Below are 15,871 nucleotides of genomic sequence, written 5' to 3'. Positions count from 1 at the left end.
AATGATGGCTGCCATTGGGAGCTGAACGTCCAGGGATATATGGTGTATCGGAAAGATAGGTTAGTAGACAGAGGGGTTGGTGTGGCTCTGTGTATAAGAAATAATATTAAATCATTGGAAAGAGATGACATAGGATTGGAAGGTGTAGAGTCTCTATGGGTTGAGTTAAGGAATGACAAGGGTAAAAGGACCCTAATGGTAGTTGTATACAGACCTCCAAAGAGCAGCTGGGATGTGGATTACAAATTACAGCAGGGAAAACCAGGTCAGAACTGGACCTCAAGAGAGAGAACTTATAGTATGGATGGCTTTTTAGAACAGCTTGTTGTTGAGCCACTAGGGGATCGGCTAAGCTGGATTGGGGGTTGTGCAATGATCCAGAAGTGAAAACAGAGCTTAATTTTAAGGAACCCTTAGGGAATAGTGATCACAATATGATCGAGTTCACTTTGAAATCTGAGAGCGAAAAAATAAAATCCAATGTGTTGGTATTTCAGTGGAATAAAGGAAATTACAATGGCATGAGAGGGGAACTAGCCAAAGGTGACTGGAAAGGGACATTTGCAGGAAGGACAGCACAGCAGCAATGATTGGAGTTTCTGCGAAAAATGAGGGAAGTGCAAGACAGATATATTCCAAATAAGAAGATATTTTCAGAGGGAAGAAGGACACTACCGTGGCTGACAAGTGAAGTCAGAGCCAAAGTAAAAACAAAAGAGAGGGCATACAAGGAAGCCAGAGCTAGTGGGAAGATAGAAGATTGGGGAGATTTTGAAAACTTGCAGAAAGAAACTAAGAAGGTCATTCAGAAGGAAAAGATGAATTATGAGAGGAAGCTGAGTATCAAAGAAGATACTAAAAGCTTTTTTAAGTATATAAAGGGTAAAAGAGAGTCGAGGGTAGATATAGGACCAATACAAAATGACGCTGGAGATATTGTAATGACAGATGCAGAGATGGCAGAGGAACTGAATGCATATTTTGCATCAGTCTTCACAGTGGAAGATGTCTGCAGTATACAGGACATACAAGAGTGTCAGGGAAGTAAAGTTTGTGCAGTGAAAATTATGACTGAGAAGGTGCTCAGGAAGCTTAATGGTCTGAGGGTGGATAAATCTCCATGACCTGATGGAATGCACCTTCAGGTTCTGAAGGAAGTAGCTGGATAGATTGCAGAAGCATTAACATGAATCGATAGATTCTGGCATTGTACCGGATGACTGGAAAATTGCAAATGTTACTCCGCTATTTAAGAAAGGTGGGAGGCAGCAGAAAAGAAACTATAGACCTGTTAGCCTGACATCAGTGGTTGGGAAGTTGTTGGAATGGTTTGTTAGGGACGAGATTATGGAATACTTGGAGGCACATGACAAGATAGGCCAAAGCCAGTGTGGATTCCTGCCTGACAAACCTACTGCAATTCTTTGAGGAAATTACAAACAGGGAGATGCAGTAGACGTGGTGTACTTGGATTTTTAGAAGGCCTTTGACAAGGTGCCGTACATGAGGCTGCTTAGCAAGATAAGAGCCCATGGAATTACAGGGAAATTACTAACATGGGTGGAGCATTGGCTGGTCAGCAGGAAAACAGAGAGTGGGAATAAAGGGATCCTATTCTGGCTGGCTGGAGTTCCACAAGGGTCGGTGCTGGGACCACTGCTTTTTACGATGTACGTCAATTATTTGGACTATGGTATTAATGGATTTGTGGCTAAATTTGCCGAGGAGCGGGTAGTGTTGAGGAAACAGAGAGCTGCAGAGAGACTTAGATTGTTTAGGGAAATGGGCAAGGAAGTGGCAAAATGAAATTCAATGTTGGAAAGTGTATGGTCATGCACTTTGGTGGAAGAAATAAATGGGCAGACTATTATTTAGATGGGGAGAGAATTCAAAATGCAGATTTGCAAAGGGACTTGTGGGTCCTTGTGCGAGATACCCTAAATGTTAACCTCCAAGTTGAGTCGCTTGTGAAGAAGGTGAATGCAATGTTGGCATTCATTTCTAGAGGTGTAGAATATAAGAGCAGGGATGTGATATTGACGCTCTATGAGGCACTCATGAGACCACACTTGGAGTATTGTGTGCAGTTTTGGGGTCCTTATTTTAGAAAGGATATACTGACATTGGAGAGGGTTCAGAGAAGATTCACAAAAATGATTCCAGGAATGAAAGGGTTACTGTATGAGGAACATCTGGCAGCTCTTGGGCTGTATTCCCTGGAGTTCAGGAGAATGAAGGGGGATCTCATAGAAACATTCCGAATGTTAAAAGGCCTGAATAGATTAGATGTGGCAAAGTTATTTCCCATGGTAGGGGATTCTAGGACAAGAAGTACGACTTCAGGATTGAAGGACATCCTTTTAGAACTGAGATGCAGAGAAATTACTTTAGTCAGAGGGTGGTAAATCTGTGGAATTCGTTGCTGCAAGTGGCTGTGGAGGCCAAATCATTGGGTGTATTTAAGGCAGGGATAGATAGGTTCTTGATTAGCCAGGGCATCAAAGGGCAGGGGAGTGGGGATGACTTTGGATCAGCCCATGATTGAATGGCCTACTTCTGCTCCTATATCTTATGGTCTTATGGTCTAACAAATGCCTCAGTTAGTGTCCACATGCTCAGATGAACATAAAAGAATAATGCCTTCCCCCTCCCCACCAGTGGCGTTGCCTGTGTAGGGTAAGGGTGCCTGTTCCCACTAACCCAGGCATTATTTCAGGACAGCCCAGTCTGTCCCTCTGGTCTTCTTGGGCCGTTCTACTGTCTGCAAACCGATGTAAGGGTGTGAGTGAAAATACATGAAACTGTTTGCAATTCCTGTGTCTAGAATCCTTATTTTTATGAGTTATAAACCACTAGAGCACATTAACTGAAGAGATTATTTTGATTAGCCAAGCTAGTGATTGTTTTACTGTTGGGGTGTGCAAACAGTGAACTCCCAAGAACTGCAGAACAGGAGGTCAAAGTGAAACAAGACCAGGGACAGAACAAGGCAGCGTGATAAACTGTGCAAAGGGGCAAGGTGAGCATTGCCAACCTGTCCTGTCACAATCATCAAAGACTAAAGAAGATCCAATCTGCTAAAGAAGACAAATCATGCAAATAATGGTTCCTTAAAGCCGGCAGTGGTGTGCATCTCAAGTAGCCTCTGACAACCAAGTCCAGCTCCTGACCCTCACATGTGGCTTAGCTACTAAGCCCGAAAGAACCATCTCTACAGACAGAAGAAGGGGCAAAGGCACTTTACTGGCACCTTAAAACCAGACGCTTTGGGCAGATGGGGCTCGTCAGCCACAGTTGCCAGCTCATCCAGAAGGAGAACTCTGATCTCAAACTTCCACTGCCTTCCAGTGATAACCACTCATGGGGAAACCCACTTCAGGAGTAAACCTTGAGGAAAAATCAGAGTCAGATTCTCTAAGGCAGTCCTATGTTGAGTTTGACGCTGGCTGGCAACTGCTGTGATGCTGCTGGTCCTGAACTGTATCAGTCTCTTCCGTTCCTTCGGATTCATCCACTGTGTTGCGAGGCAGAGCCAGCTACAAGAGTAACATCTTGCTCTCCATGTGGTACTGCCCTGGCTTGCATATCACAACATCCACGTCAATCTCGACAAACAGAGGGTCTCCAGAGCACTGCAGCACCGAAACAGGCCCTTCGGCCATCTAGTCCATGCCAAACTGTTATTCTGTTATAGTCCCATCAACCATAGCCCTCCCTACACCTCCTATCCATGTACCTATCCAAATTTTTCCTAAATGTTGCAATCAAACACATGTTCGCCACTTCAGATGACAGCTCATTCTGCCCTGAGTGAAGAAGTTCCCCCAGGTTCCCCTAAAATATTTCACCTTTCACCCTTAACCTATGACGTCTAGATCCAATCGCACCCAACCTCAGTGAAAAAAACCTGTTTGTATTTATAGCCCTCATGATTTGTATACTCTGTCAAACCTCCACTCATTCTCCTATGCCCCAAGGAATAAAGTGATCACCCATTTAACCTTTCTCTATAACTCTGGTCCTCAAGTCCTGACAGAATCCTTGGAAATTTTCAATGTACTCTGTAATTGGACATCATAACTGGCTTCAGTGATGAAGGGGGACACATGACGGGAGTCCTGCCTTCAGGTAACAGAGCCTCTACTTCAGAGCTGGTCACTCAGGGATCAAGGAGGGAATTCCTCACTGTCTCTGATGGAAGGTGTGTGTTCCTGCTGGATCCCAAGCGAGGGATTTTGTAGAATGCATATGAAATGGATTTTAACAGCAGCTCATGGTTGGGCCCACTAGTGGATCAGCTGTTCTGGGTTGGGTGCTGTGTAATGAATCACATTTGATTAGAGAGCTTAAGGTAAAGGAACCCTCAGTAAGAAGTGATCATAATATGTTAGAATTCATCCTGCAATTTCACAGAGAGAAGCGATGTTTCAGTATTATAGTGGAGTAAAGCAAATTACAGAGACATGAAAGAGGAGCTGGTCAAAATTGATTGGAAGGGGACTCTCGCAGAAATGACGGCAGAGCAGCAATGGCTGAAGTTTCTGAGAGCAATTCGGAAGGCATAGGATACATACATCCCAAAGAAGTATTCTAAAGGTAGGATGCTGCAGTCGTGGCTGACAAGAGAAGTCAAAGCCAACATAAACGCAAAAGAGGGGTCGTAGTCATAGTCATAGTCATAGTCATACGTTATTGATACCGGGGGAAATTGGTTTTCGTTACAGTTGCATCATAAATAATTAAATAGTAATAAAACCATAAATACTTAAACAGTAATATGTAAATTATGCCAGGAAATAAGTCGAGGACCAGCCTATTGGCTCAGGGTGTCTGACCCTCCAAGGGAGGAGTTGTAAAGTTTGATGGCCACAGGCAGGAATGACTTCCTATGACGCTCTGTGTTGCATCTTGGTGGAATGAGTCTCTGACTGAATGTACTTCTGTGCCCAACCAGTACATTATGTAGTGGATGGGAGACATTGTCCAAGATGGCATGCAACTTGGACAGCATCCTCTTTTCAGACACCACCGTCAGAGAGTCCAGTTCCATCCCCACAACATCACTGGCCTTACGAATGAGTCTGTTGATTCTGTTGGTGTCTGCTACCCTCAGTCTGCTGCCCCAGCACCCAACAGCAAACATGATAGCACTGGCCACCACAGACTCGTAGAACATCCTCAGCATCGTCCGGCAGATGTTTAAGGAACTCAGTCTCCTCAGGAAATAGAGGCGGCTCTGACCCTTCTTGTAGACAACCTCAGTGTTCTTTGATGGGTCCAGTTTATTGTCAATTTGTATCCCCAGGTATTTGTAATCCTCCACCATGTCCACACTGACCCCCTGGATGGAAACAGGGATCACCGGTACCTTAGCTCTCCTCAGGTCTACCACCAGCTCCTTATTCTTTTTCACATTAAGCTGCAGATAATTCTGCTCACACCATGTGACAAAGTTTCCCACGGTAGCCCCGTACTCAGCCTCATCTCCCTTGCTGATGCATCCAACTATGACAGAGTCATCAGAAAACTTCTGAAGATGACAAGACTCTGTGCAGTAGTTGAAGTCCGAGGTGTAAATGGTGAAGAGAAAGGGAGACCAGACAGTCCCCAGTGCTGCTGATCACTCTGTTGGACACACAGTGTTGCAAGCACATGTACTGTGGTCTGCCAGTCAGGTCCGTGACACCAGGAAGGCATCCACCTGCATCGCTGTCAGCTTCTCCCCCAGCAGAGCAGGGCGGAATGGTGTTGAACGCACTGGAGAAGTCAAAGAACATGACCCTCACAGTGCTCGCTGGCTTGTCCAGGTGGGCGTAGACACTGTTCAGCAGGTAGACGATGGCATCCTCAACTCCTAGTCGGGGCTGGTAGGTGAACTGGAGGGGATCAAAATGTGGCCTGACCATAGGCCGGAGCAGCTCCAGAACAAGTCTCTCCAGGGTCTTCATGATGTGGGAGGTCACTGACACCAGTCTGTAGTCATTGAGCCCGCTGGGGTGCGGTGTCTTCGGCACAGGGACGAGGCAAGATGTCTTCCACAGCACAGGAACCCTCCAGAGCCTCAGGCTCAGGTTGAAAACGTGGTGAAGTACTCCACATAGCTGAGTGGCACAGCCTTTGAGCACCCTGGTACTGACACCATCCGGTCCTGCAGCCTTGCTTGGGTTGAGACGTTTCAGCTGTCTTCTCACCTGTTCAGCTGTGAAGCCCACCGTGGTGGTTTTGTGTGGGGAAGGGGTATACTCATGAGAGCAGGGTGGGGGATACAATAGAGAAAAAATTAGTGGGAAGTTAGAGCATTGGGAAACTTTTAAAAACCAACAGGAGGCAACTAAAAAGTCATAAGGAGTGAAAAGATGAAATATGAAGTAATATCAAAGAGGATACCAAAGGTTTTCTCAGACATATAAAGAGTGAAAAGAGTGTCAGGGGGCAGAAGTGAGAGTAGTTGCTATTACTAAGGAGAAGGTGCTTGGGAAGCTGAAAGGTCTGAAGATCGATAAGTCACCTGGACCAAATGGTGTACAACTGAGGGTTCTGAAAGATCTGGTTGAGAGATTGTGGAGGCATTAGAGGCATCTTTCATGAATCTAAGCATGGTTCCAGGAAAACTGTAAATCTCATTTCACCCTTCAAGAAGAGAGGGAGGGGGAAGAAAGGAAATTATAGGCCATTTAGTCTAACCTCAGTGGTTGGAAAGATGTTGGAGTTGATTGTTAAGGATGAGGCTTTGGGGTACTTGGAAGCACATGATAAAATGGGGTAAAGTTAGCATGGTTTCCTCAGGGGAAATTTTTTCCTGACAAATCAGTTGGGATTCTTTGAGGAAGTAACAAGCAGATAGACAAAAGGGAATTGGTAGATGCTGTGTACTTGGATTTTCCAAAGGCCTCCGACAAGGTGGCACAAGTTGAAGATAAGAGCCCATGGTATTACAGGAAAGGTAACAGCAGGGATAGAGCATTGGCTGATTGTCAAGAAGCAAAGAGTGAGAATAAAGGGAACCTTTTCTGATTGGCTGCCAGTGACGAGAGGTGTTCTGCAGGGGTCGGTTTTGGTACCACTTCTTTGCATGTTGTATGTCAATGATTTGGATGATGGAATTAATGGCTTAATGTCCAAGTTTGTGGATGAAACAAAGAGAGGTTGAGGGGAAGGTAGTGTTGAGGAAGCAGGGACATTGCAAAAGGACTTAGATTAGGAGAATGGCCAAAGAACTGGCAGATGGCATACAATGTTAGGAAGTGTACGGTCATGCACCTTGGTAGAAGGAATAGACTATTTTCTAAATGGGAAGAAAATTAAAACTCCAAGGTGCAAAGTGTCTTGGGAGTTTTGTGCAAGATTCCCTAAAGGTTAACTTGCAGGTTGAATCGGAGGTTAAAAACTCCATCTGCCACTTCTCAGCCCAGTTTTGCATCCTATCAATGTCCCACTGTAACTTCTGATAGCCCTCCACACTATCCACAACACCTCCAACCTCTGTGTCATCAGCAGATTTACTAATCCATCCCTCCACTTCCTCATCCAGGTCATTTATAAAAATCACGAAGAGTAAGGGTCCTAGAACAGATCCCTGAGGCACACCACTGCTCACCAACCTCCATGCAGAATATGACCCATCTACAACCACACTTTGCCTTCTGTGGGCAAGCCAATTCTGGATCCACAAAGCAATGTCCCCTTGGATCCCATGCCTCCTTACTTTCTCAATAAGCCTTTCATGGGGTACCTTATCAAATGCCTTGCTGAAATTCATATACAGTACACTACATCTACTACTCTACCTCTATCAATGTGTTTAGTCATATCCTCAAAAAATTCAGTCAGGCTCATAAGGCACAACCTGCCTTTGACAAAGCCATGCTAACTATTTCTAATCATATTATGCCTCTCCAAATGTTCATACATCCTGCCTCTCAGGATCTTTTCCATCAACTTACCAACCACTGAAGTAAGACTCACTGGTCTATAATTTCCTGGGCTATCTCTACTCCTTTTAACCATATAACCATATAACAATTACAGCACGGAAACAGGCCATCTCGGCCCTTCTAGTCCGTGCCAAACTCTTATTCTCACCTGGTCCCACCGACTTGCACTCGGCCCATAACCCTCCATTCCTTTCCTGTCCATATATCTGTCCAATTTAACTTTAAACGACAACATCGAACCTGCCTCAACAACTTCTGCTGGAAGCTACCACACAGCTACCTCTCTCTAGTAAAGAAGTTCCCCCTCATGTTACCTCTAAACTTTTGCCCTTTAGCTCTCAACTCATGTCCTCTTGTTTGAATCTCCCCCATTCTCAATGGAAAAAGCCTATCCACGTCAACTCTATCAATCCCCCTCATAATCTTAAACACCTCTATCAAGTCCCCCCTCAACCTTCTATGCTCCAAAGAATAAAGACCTAACTTGTTCAACCTTTCTCTGTAACTTAGGAGATGAAACCCAGGCAACATTTTAGTAAATCTCCGCTGTACTCTCTCAATTTTATTGACATCTTTCCTATAATTCGGTGACCAGAACTGTACACAATACTCCAAATTTGGCCTTACCAATGCCTTATACAATTTCAACATTACATCCCAACTCCTATACTCAATGCTCTGATTAATAAAGGCCAGCATACCAAAAGCTTTCTTCACCACCCTATCCACATGAGATTCCACCTTCAGGGAACTATGCACCATTATTCCTAGATCCCTCTGTTCTACAGCATTCTTCAATGCCCTACCATTTACCATGTATGTCCTATTTTGATTAGTCCTACCAAAATGTAACATCTCACATTTTCAGCATTAAACTCCATCTGCCATCTTTCAGCCCACTCTTCTAACTTTCTTGAATAAAGGAACATCCACAACCCTCCAATCCCCCAGAACCTCTCCCATCCCCATTGATGATGCAAAGATCATTTCCAGAGGCTCAGCAATCTCCTTCCTCACCTCCCTCTGTAGCCTGAGGTACATCTCATCTGGTTCCAGTGACTTATCCAACTTGATGCTTTCCAAAATCTCCAGCACATCCTCTTTCTTAAGCTCAAGCTTTTCAGTTCACTACAATCATCAAGATCCTTTTCCGTAGTGAATACTGAAGCAAAGTACTCATTAAGTGCCTCTGCTATCTCCTCCAGTTCCATACACACTTTTCTACTGTCACACATGATTGGTCCTATTCTCTTACGTCTTCACTAAGGAGGACATAAATAATCTTCCAGAAATAGTAAGGGACAGAGGGTCCAGTGAGATGGAGGAACTGAGTGAAATACATGTTAGTAGGGAAGTGGTGTTAGGTAAATTGAAGGGATTGAAGGCAGATAAATCCCCAGGGCCAGATGGTCTGCATCCCAGAGTGCTTAAGGAAGTAGCCCAAGAAATAGTGGATGCATTAGTGATAATTTTTCAAAACTCGTTAGATTCTGGACTAGTTCCTGAGGATTGGAGGGTGGCTAATGTAACCCCACTTTTTAAAAAAGGAGGGAGAGAGAAACCGGGGAATTATAGGCCGGTTAGCCTAACGTCGGTGGTGGGGAAACTGCTGGAGTCAGTTATCAAGGATGTGATAACAGCACATTTGGAAAGCGGTGAAATCATCGGACAAAGTCAGCATGGATTTGTGAAAGGAAAATCGTGTCTGACAAATCTCATAGAATTTTTTGAGGATGTAACTAGTAGAGTGGATAGGGGAGAACCAGTGGATGTGGTATATTTGGATTTTCAAAAGGCTTTTGACAAGGTCCCACACAGGAGATTAGTGTGCAAACTTAAAGCACACGGTATTGGGGGTAAGGTATTGGTGTGGATGGAGAATTGGTTAGCAGACAGGAAGCAGAGAGTGGGAATAAACGGGACCTTTTCAGAATGGCAGGCGGTGACTAGTGGGGTACCGCAAGGCTCAGTGCTGGGACCCCAGTTGTTTACAATATATATTAATGACTTGGATGAGGGAACTAAATGCAGCATCTCCAAGTTTGCGGATGACACGAAGCTGGGTGGCAATGTTAGCAGTGAGGAGGATGCTAAGAGGATGCAGGGTGACTTGGATAGGTTGGGTGAGTGGGCAAACTCATGGCAGATGCAATTTAATGTGGATAAATGTGAAGTTATCCACTTTGGTGGCAAAAATAGGAAAACAGATTATTATCTGAATGGTGGCCGATTAGGAAAAGGGGAGGTGCAACGAGACCTGGGTGTCATTATACACCAGTCATTGAAAGTGGGCATGCAGGTACAGCAGGCGGTGAAAAAGGCGAACGGTATGCTGGCATTTATAGCGAGAGGATTCGAGTACAGGAGCAGGGAGGTACTACTGCAGTTGTACAAGGCCTTGGTGAGACCACACCTGGAGTATTGTGTGCAGTTTTGGTCTCCTAATCTGAGGAAAGACATCTTTGCCATAGAGGGAGTACAAAGAAGTTTCACCAGATTGATTCCTGGGATGGCAGGACTTTCATATGAAGAAAGACTGGATGAACTGGGCTTGTATTCGTTGGAATTTAGAAGATTGAGGGGGGATCTGATTGAAACGTATAAGATCCTAAAGGGATTGGACAGGCTAGATGCAGGAAGATTGTTCCCGATGTTGGGGAAGTCCAGAACGAGGGGTCACAGTTTGAGGATAGAGGGGAAGCCTTTTAGGACCGAGATTAGGAAAAACTTCTTCACACAGAGAGTGGTGAATCTGTGGAATTCTCTGCCACAGCAAACTGTTGAGGCCAGTTCATTGGCTATGTTTAAGAGGGAGTTAGATATGGCCCTTGTGGCTACAGGGGTCAGGGGGTATGGAGGGAAGGCTGGGACGGGGTTCTGAGTTGGATGATCAGCCATGATCATAATAAATGGCGGTGCAGGCTCGAAGGGCCGAATGGCCTACTCCTGCACCTATTTTCTATGTTTCTATGTTTCTATGTTTCTATGTTATCCTCTTGCTCTTCACATACTTGTAGACTGCCTTGGGATTTTCCTTAATCCTATCTGCCAAGGCCTTCTCATGGCCCCTACTGGCTCTCCTAATTTCACTCTCAAGCTCCTTCCTGCTGGCCTTATAATCTTCTAGATCTCTATCATTACCTAGTTTTTTTAACCTTTCGTAAGCTTTCCTTTTTGACTAGGTTTTCAACAGCCTTTATACATTGTGGTTCCTGTACCTTACCAACCTTTCCATCTCATTGGAACGTACCTATGCAGAACTCGACACAAATATCCCCTGAACATTTGCCACATTTCTTCCATACATTTCCCTGAGAATATCTGTTCCCAGTGTAGGCTTCCAAGTTCCTGCTTGATAGCCTCATATTTCCCCTTACTCCAATTAAACGCTTTCCTAACTTGTCTGTTCTTATCCCACTCCAACGCTATGGTAAAGGAGGTAGAATTGTAAATTGGGAAAATCAGGTCTGTGCTAAATTCCAAGAGGGGAAATTTCTACAATGCCAACAAGATGGCTTTTTAGAGCAGCTCATGGCTGATCCTACGAGGGGATCAGCTACCCTGGATTGATTAGAGAGCTTAAGGTGACCCTTAGGGGCAAGTGATCATAATATGACCTAATTCACCCTGAAATATGAGAAGAAGAAGCTAAAGAGAGATGTATCAGTGTTACAGTGGAGTAAATGGAATTACAGAGGCATGAGAGATGAACTGGCCAGAATTGATTGGAAAAGAACACTGGCAGGGATGACGGCAGCGCAGCAATGGCTGGAATTTCTGGAAGCAATACAGAAGGCACAGGATATACGATGGGTGATTGAAAAGTTCGTGGCCTAAGGTAGAAGGAGTCAATTTTAGAAAACCTAGCACATTTATTTTTCAACATAGTCTCCTCCTACATTAACACACTCAGTCCAGCAGTCGTGGAGCATATGGATCTTGGACCTCCAGAAAGTGTCCACAGCAGGGGTGATTGATACGTTCGTGGCCTAAGGTAGAAGGAGATGAGTTATACAGCTCTCGTTACATGCCAATGCAGTTCAGCTCTTTGAGTGATTATGCAGAAAGTTTGAAGTTAATAACTCGTCAGTTAATAACTCATCAGGGGTGTTTGATAAGTTTGTGGCCAAAGGTAGAAGGAGATGAGTTATTAACTTCAATGTAGGAGGGGACCATGCTGAAAAATAAATATGCTAGGTTTTGTAAAATTGACTCCTTCTATCTTAGGCCACAAACTTATCAATCACCCCTCGTATAGACCTCAAAGAGGAAGAAGTTTTCTAAAGGCAAGATGATACAACCATGGCTAACAAGAGCATGAAAACCAACATAAAAGCCAAAGAGAAAGCATATAATAAAGCAAAAACATAGTGGGAAGTTAGAGGATTGGGAAGTTTTTAAAAACCAGTGGAAGGCAGCTATTGGCTAATGACAATAGATAAAGATGGAATATGAAAGTAAGCTTGCCAATAATATTAAAGGGAATACCAAAAGTTTCTTCAGATACATAAAGTGTAAAAGAGAGGTGAGAGTGGATGTCAGACCACTGGAAATGATGCTGGAGAGTTAGTAATGGGGGCAAGGAAACGGCGGTGGAAGTTCCAGGTGTCAGAGGTCATGAAGTGTGTGAAGTTACCATTACTAGAGAGAAGGTTCTTGGGAAACTGAAAGGTCTGAAGGTAGATAAGTCACCTGGACCAGATGGTGTCCACCCCAGGGTTCTGAAAGAGGTGGCTGAAAAGATTGTGAAGGCATTGGTAATGATCTTTCAAGAATCATTAGATTCTGGAATGCTTCCAAACAACTGGAAAATTGCAAATGTCACTCCACTCCTCAAGAAGGGAGAGAGGCAAGAAAGGAAACTCAGCCAGTTAGTCTGACCTCAGTGGTTGGGAAGATATTGGAGTCGATTAGAACATAGAACATAGAAAACCTACAGTACAATGTTATGCCGAACATGGACTTACTTTAGAAATTACCTAGGGTTACCCACAGCCCTCTATTTTTGTACGCTCCATGTACCTATCCAGGAGTCTCTTGAAATAAACGGGACCTTTTCAGAATGGCAGGCGGTGACTAGTGGGGTACCGCAAGGCTCAGTGCTGGGACCCCAGTTGTTTACAATATATATTAATGACTTGGATGAGGGAACTAAATGCAGCATCTCCAAGTTTGCGGATGACACGAAGCTGGGTGGCAATGTTAGCAGTGAGGAGGATGCTAAGAGGATGCAGGGTGACTTGGATAGGTTGGGTGAGTGGGCAAACTCATGGCAGATGCAATTTAATGTGGATAAATGTGAAGTTATCCACTTTGGTGGCAAAAATAGGAAAACAGATTATTATCTGAATGGTGGCCGATTAGGAAAAGGGGAGGTGCAACGAGACCTGGGTGTCATTATACACCAGTCATTGAAAGTGGGCATGCAGGTACAGCAGGCGGTGAAAAAGGCGAACGGTATGCTGGCATTTATAGCGAGAGGATTCGAGTACAGGAGCAGGGAGGTACTACTGCAGTTGTACAAGGCCTTGGTGAGACCACACCTGGAGTATTGTGTGCAGTTTTGGTCCCCTAATCTGAGGAAAGACATCTTTGCCATAGAGGGAGTACAAAGAAGGTTCACCAGATTCATTCCTGGGATGGCAGGACTTTCATATGAAGAAAGACTGGATGAACTGGGCTTGTACTCGTTGGAATTTAGAAGATTGAGGGGGGATCTGATTGAAACGTATAAGATCCTAAAGGGATTGGACAGGCTAGATGCAGGAAGATTGTTCCCGATGTTGGGGAAGTCCAGAACGAGGGGTCACAGTTTGAGGATAGAGGGGAAGCCTTTTAGGACCGAGATTAGGAAAAACTTCTTCACACAGAGAGTGGTGAATCTGTGGAATTCTCTGCCACAGCAAACTGTTGAGGCCAGTTCATTGGCTATGTTTAAGAGGGAGTTAGATATGGCCCTTGTGGCTACAGGGGTCAGGGGGTATGGAGGGAAGGCTGGGACGGGGTTCTGAGTTGGATGATCAGCCATGATCATAATAAATGGCGGTGCAGGCTCGAGGGGCCGAATGGCCTACTCCTGCACCTATTTTCTATGTTTCTATGTTTCTATGAAAGACCCTATTGTATCCGCCTCCACCACAGTCGCCGGCAGCCCATTCCACACACTCACCACCCTGTGTGTAAAAAACTTACCCCTGACATCTCCTCTGTACCTACTTCCAAGCAGCTTAAACCTGTGCCCTCTCATGTTAGCCATTTCAGCCCTGGGAAAAAGCTTCTGACTATCCACACTACCAATGCCTCTCATCATTGTTATGGATGAGGTCTCAGGGTACTGATAGGGCATGGTCAGCATGGTTTCCTCAAGGGAAAATCTCACCTGTTGGAATTCCTTGATGAAATAACAAGCAGGATAGAGAAAGTTGTGTTGATGTTGTGTACTTGGATTTTCAGAAGGCCTCTGACAGGGTGCCACACATGAGGCTGTTTAACAACTTTGAATCTTTATGGGTGGAGTTAAGAAACTGCAAGGGTTAAAAAAACATTATGGGAGTCATATATAGACTTCCAAATAGTGGCTATGATGTGGGGTTGAGATTGCAAAGAGAGGAAATTATAGGTCAGTTAGCCTAACCTCAGCGGTTGGGAAAGTGTTGGAGTCTATTATTAAGGATGAGGTTTTGGGGTACTTAGAGACTAATGATAAAATAAGTCAAAGTCATCATGGTTTCTGTAAAGGGAAATCTTGCCTGACAAATCTGTTAGAATTCTTCAAGCAAGTAACAAGCAGGGTGGACAGTGGATGCCATTTGCTTCGATTTCAGAAGCATTTGGTAAGGTGCCACAAATGGGGTACATGATATAAAAGCAAGGAGACAATGCTGAGGCTTTATAAGACACTGGTCAGACAAAACTTGGGGTATTGTCAACAGTTTTGGGCTCATTTCTCAGAAAGGATTGTTGTCATTGGAGAGAGTCCAGAGAAGATTCACGAGGATGATTCCAGGAATGAAGGGGTTAATGTATGAGGAGTGTTTGGCTGTTTTGGGCCTGTACTCACTGAAACTGAGAAGAATGTGTGGGGATGTCATTGAAACCTACCGAATGTTGAAAGGACTAGATAAAGAGGATGTGGAGAGGATGTTTCCTCAGGTGGGGGTATCCAGAAATAGAGGGCACAGCCTCAAAATTGAGGGGCATCCCTTTAGAACAGAGGTAAGGAGAACTCTTTTAGCCAGAGAGTAGTTAATCTGTGGAATGCCCAGCCACAAACAGCCGTGGGGGCCAAAACCGTGAGTATATTTAAAGCAAAAATTGACTGTTTCCTGATGGTCAGGACACCAAAGCTTATAACAAGAAAGCAGGTGTATGGGGTTGAGTGACATCTAGGATCAGCCTCGATGGTCTAATTCCACTCCTGTGTCTTATTCTTTTTACATTATATGTCAAAGCTTTGGATGATGGAATTGATACCTTTGTTGCAAAGTTTGCAGACGATATGAAGATATGTGGGGGGGAAGAAACAGGTGGTTTTGATGAAGAAGAGAGGCTACAGAAGGACTTTGACAGATCGGGAGAATGGGCAAAGAATGACAGATGGAATACTGTGTCAAGAAGTGTATGGTCATGCACTTTGATAGAAGGAAAAAAAGGTTTGACTATTTCCTAAATGGAGAGAAAATACAAAAAACTGAGGTGCAAAGGGACTTGGGAGTCCTTGTGCAGGATTCCCTAAAGGTTAACTTGCAGGTTGAGTGCGTGTTGAGGAAGGCAAATGCAATGTTAGCATTCATTTCAAGAGGACTAGTATATAAAAGCAATGATATAGTGTAACTTTATAAAACACTGGTGAAGCTTCACTTGGAGTATTGTGAGCAGTTTTGTGCCCCTCATCTTAGAAAGGATGTGTTCAAACTAGAGAGAGTTGAAAGGACGTT

The sequence above is a fragment of the Mobula hypostoma genome, chromosome 13 (genome assembly GCF_963921235.1).
Source record: "Mobula hypostoma chromosome 13, sMobHyp1.1, whole genome shotgun sequence".
In the NCBI taxonomy this organism is placed as follows: domain Eukaryota; kingdom Metazoa; phylum Chordata; class Chondrichthyes; order Myliobatiformes; family Myliobatidae; genus Mobula; species Mobula hypostoma.
Note: the sequence above shows the minus strand (reverse complement) of the source record.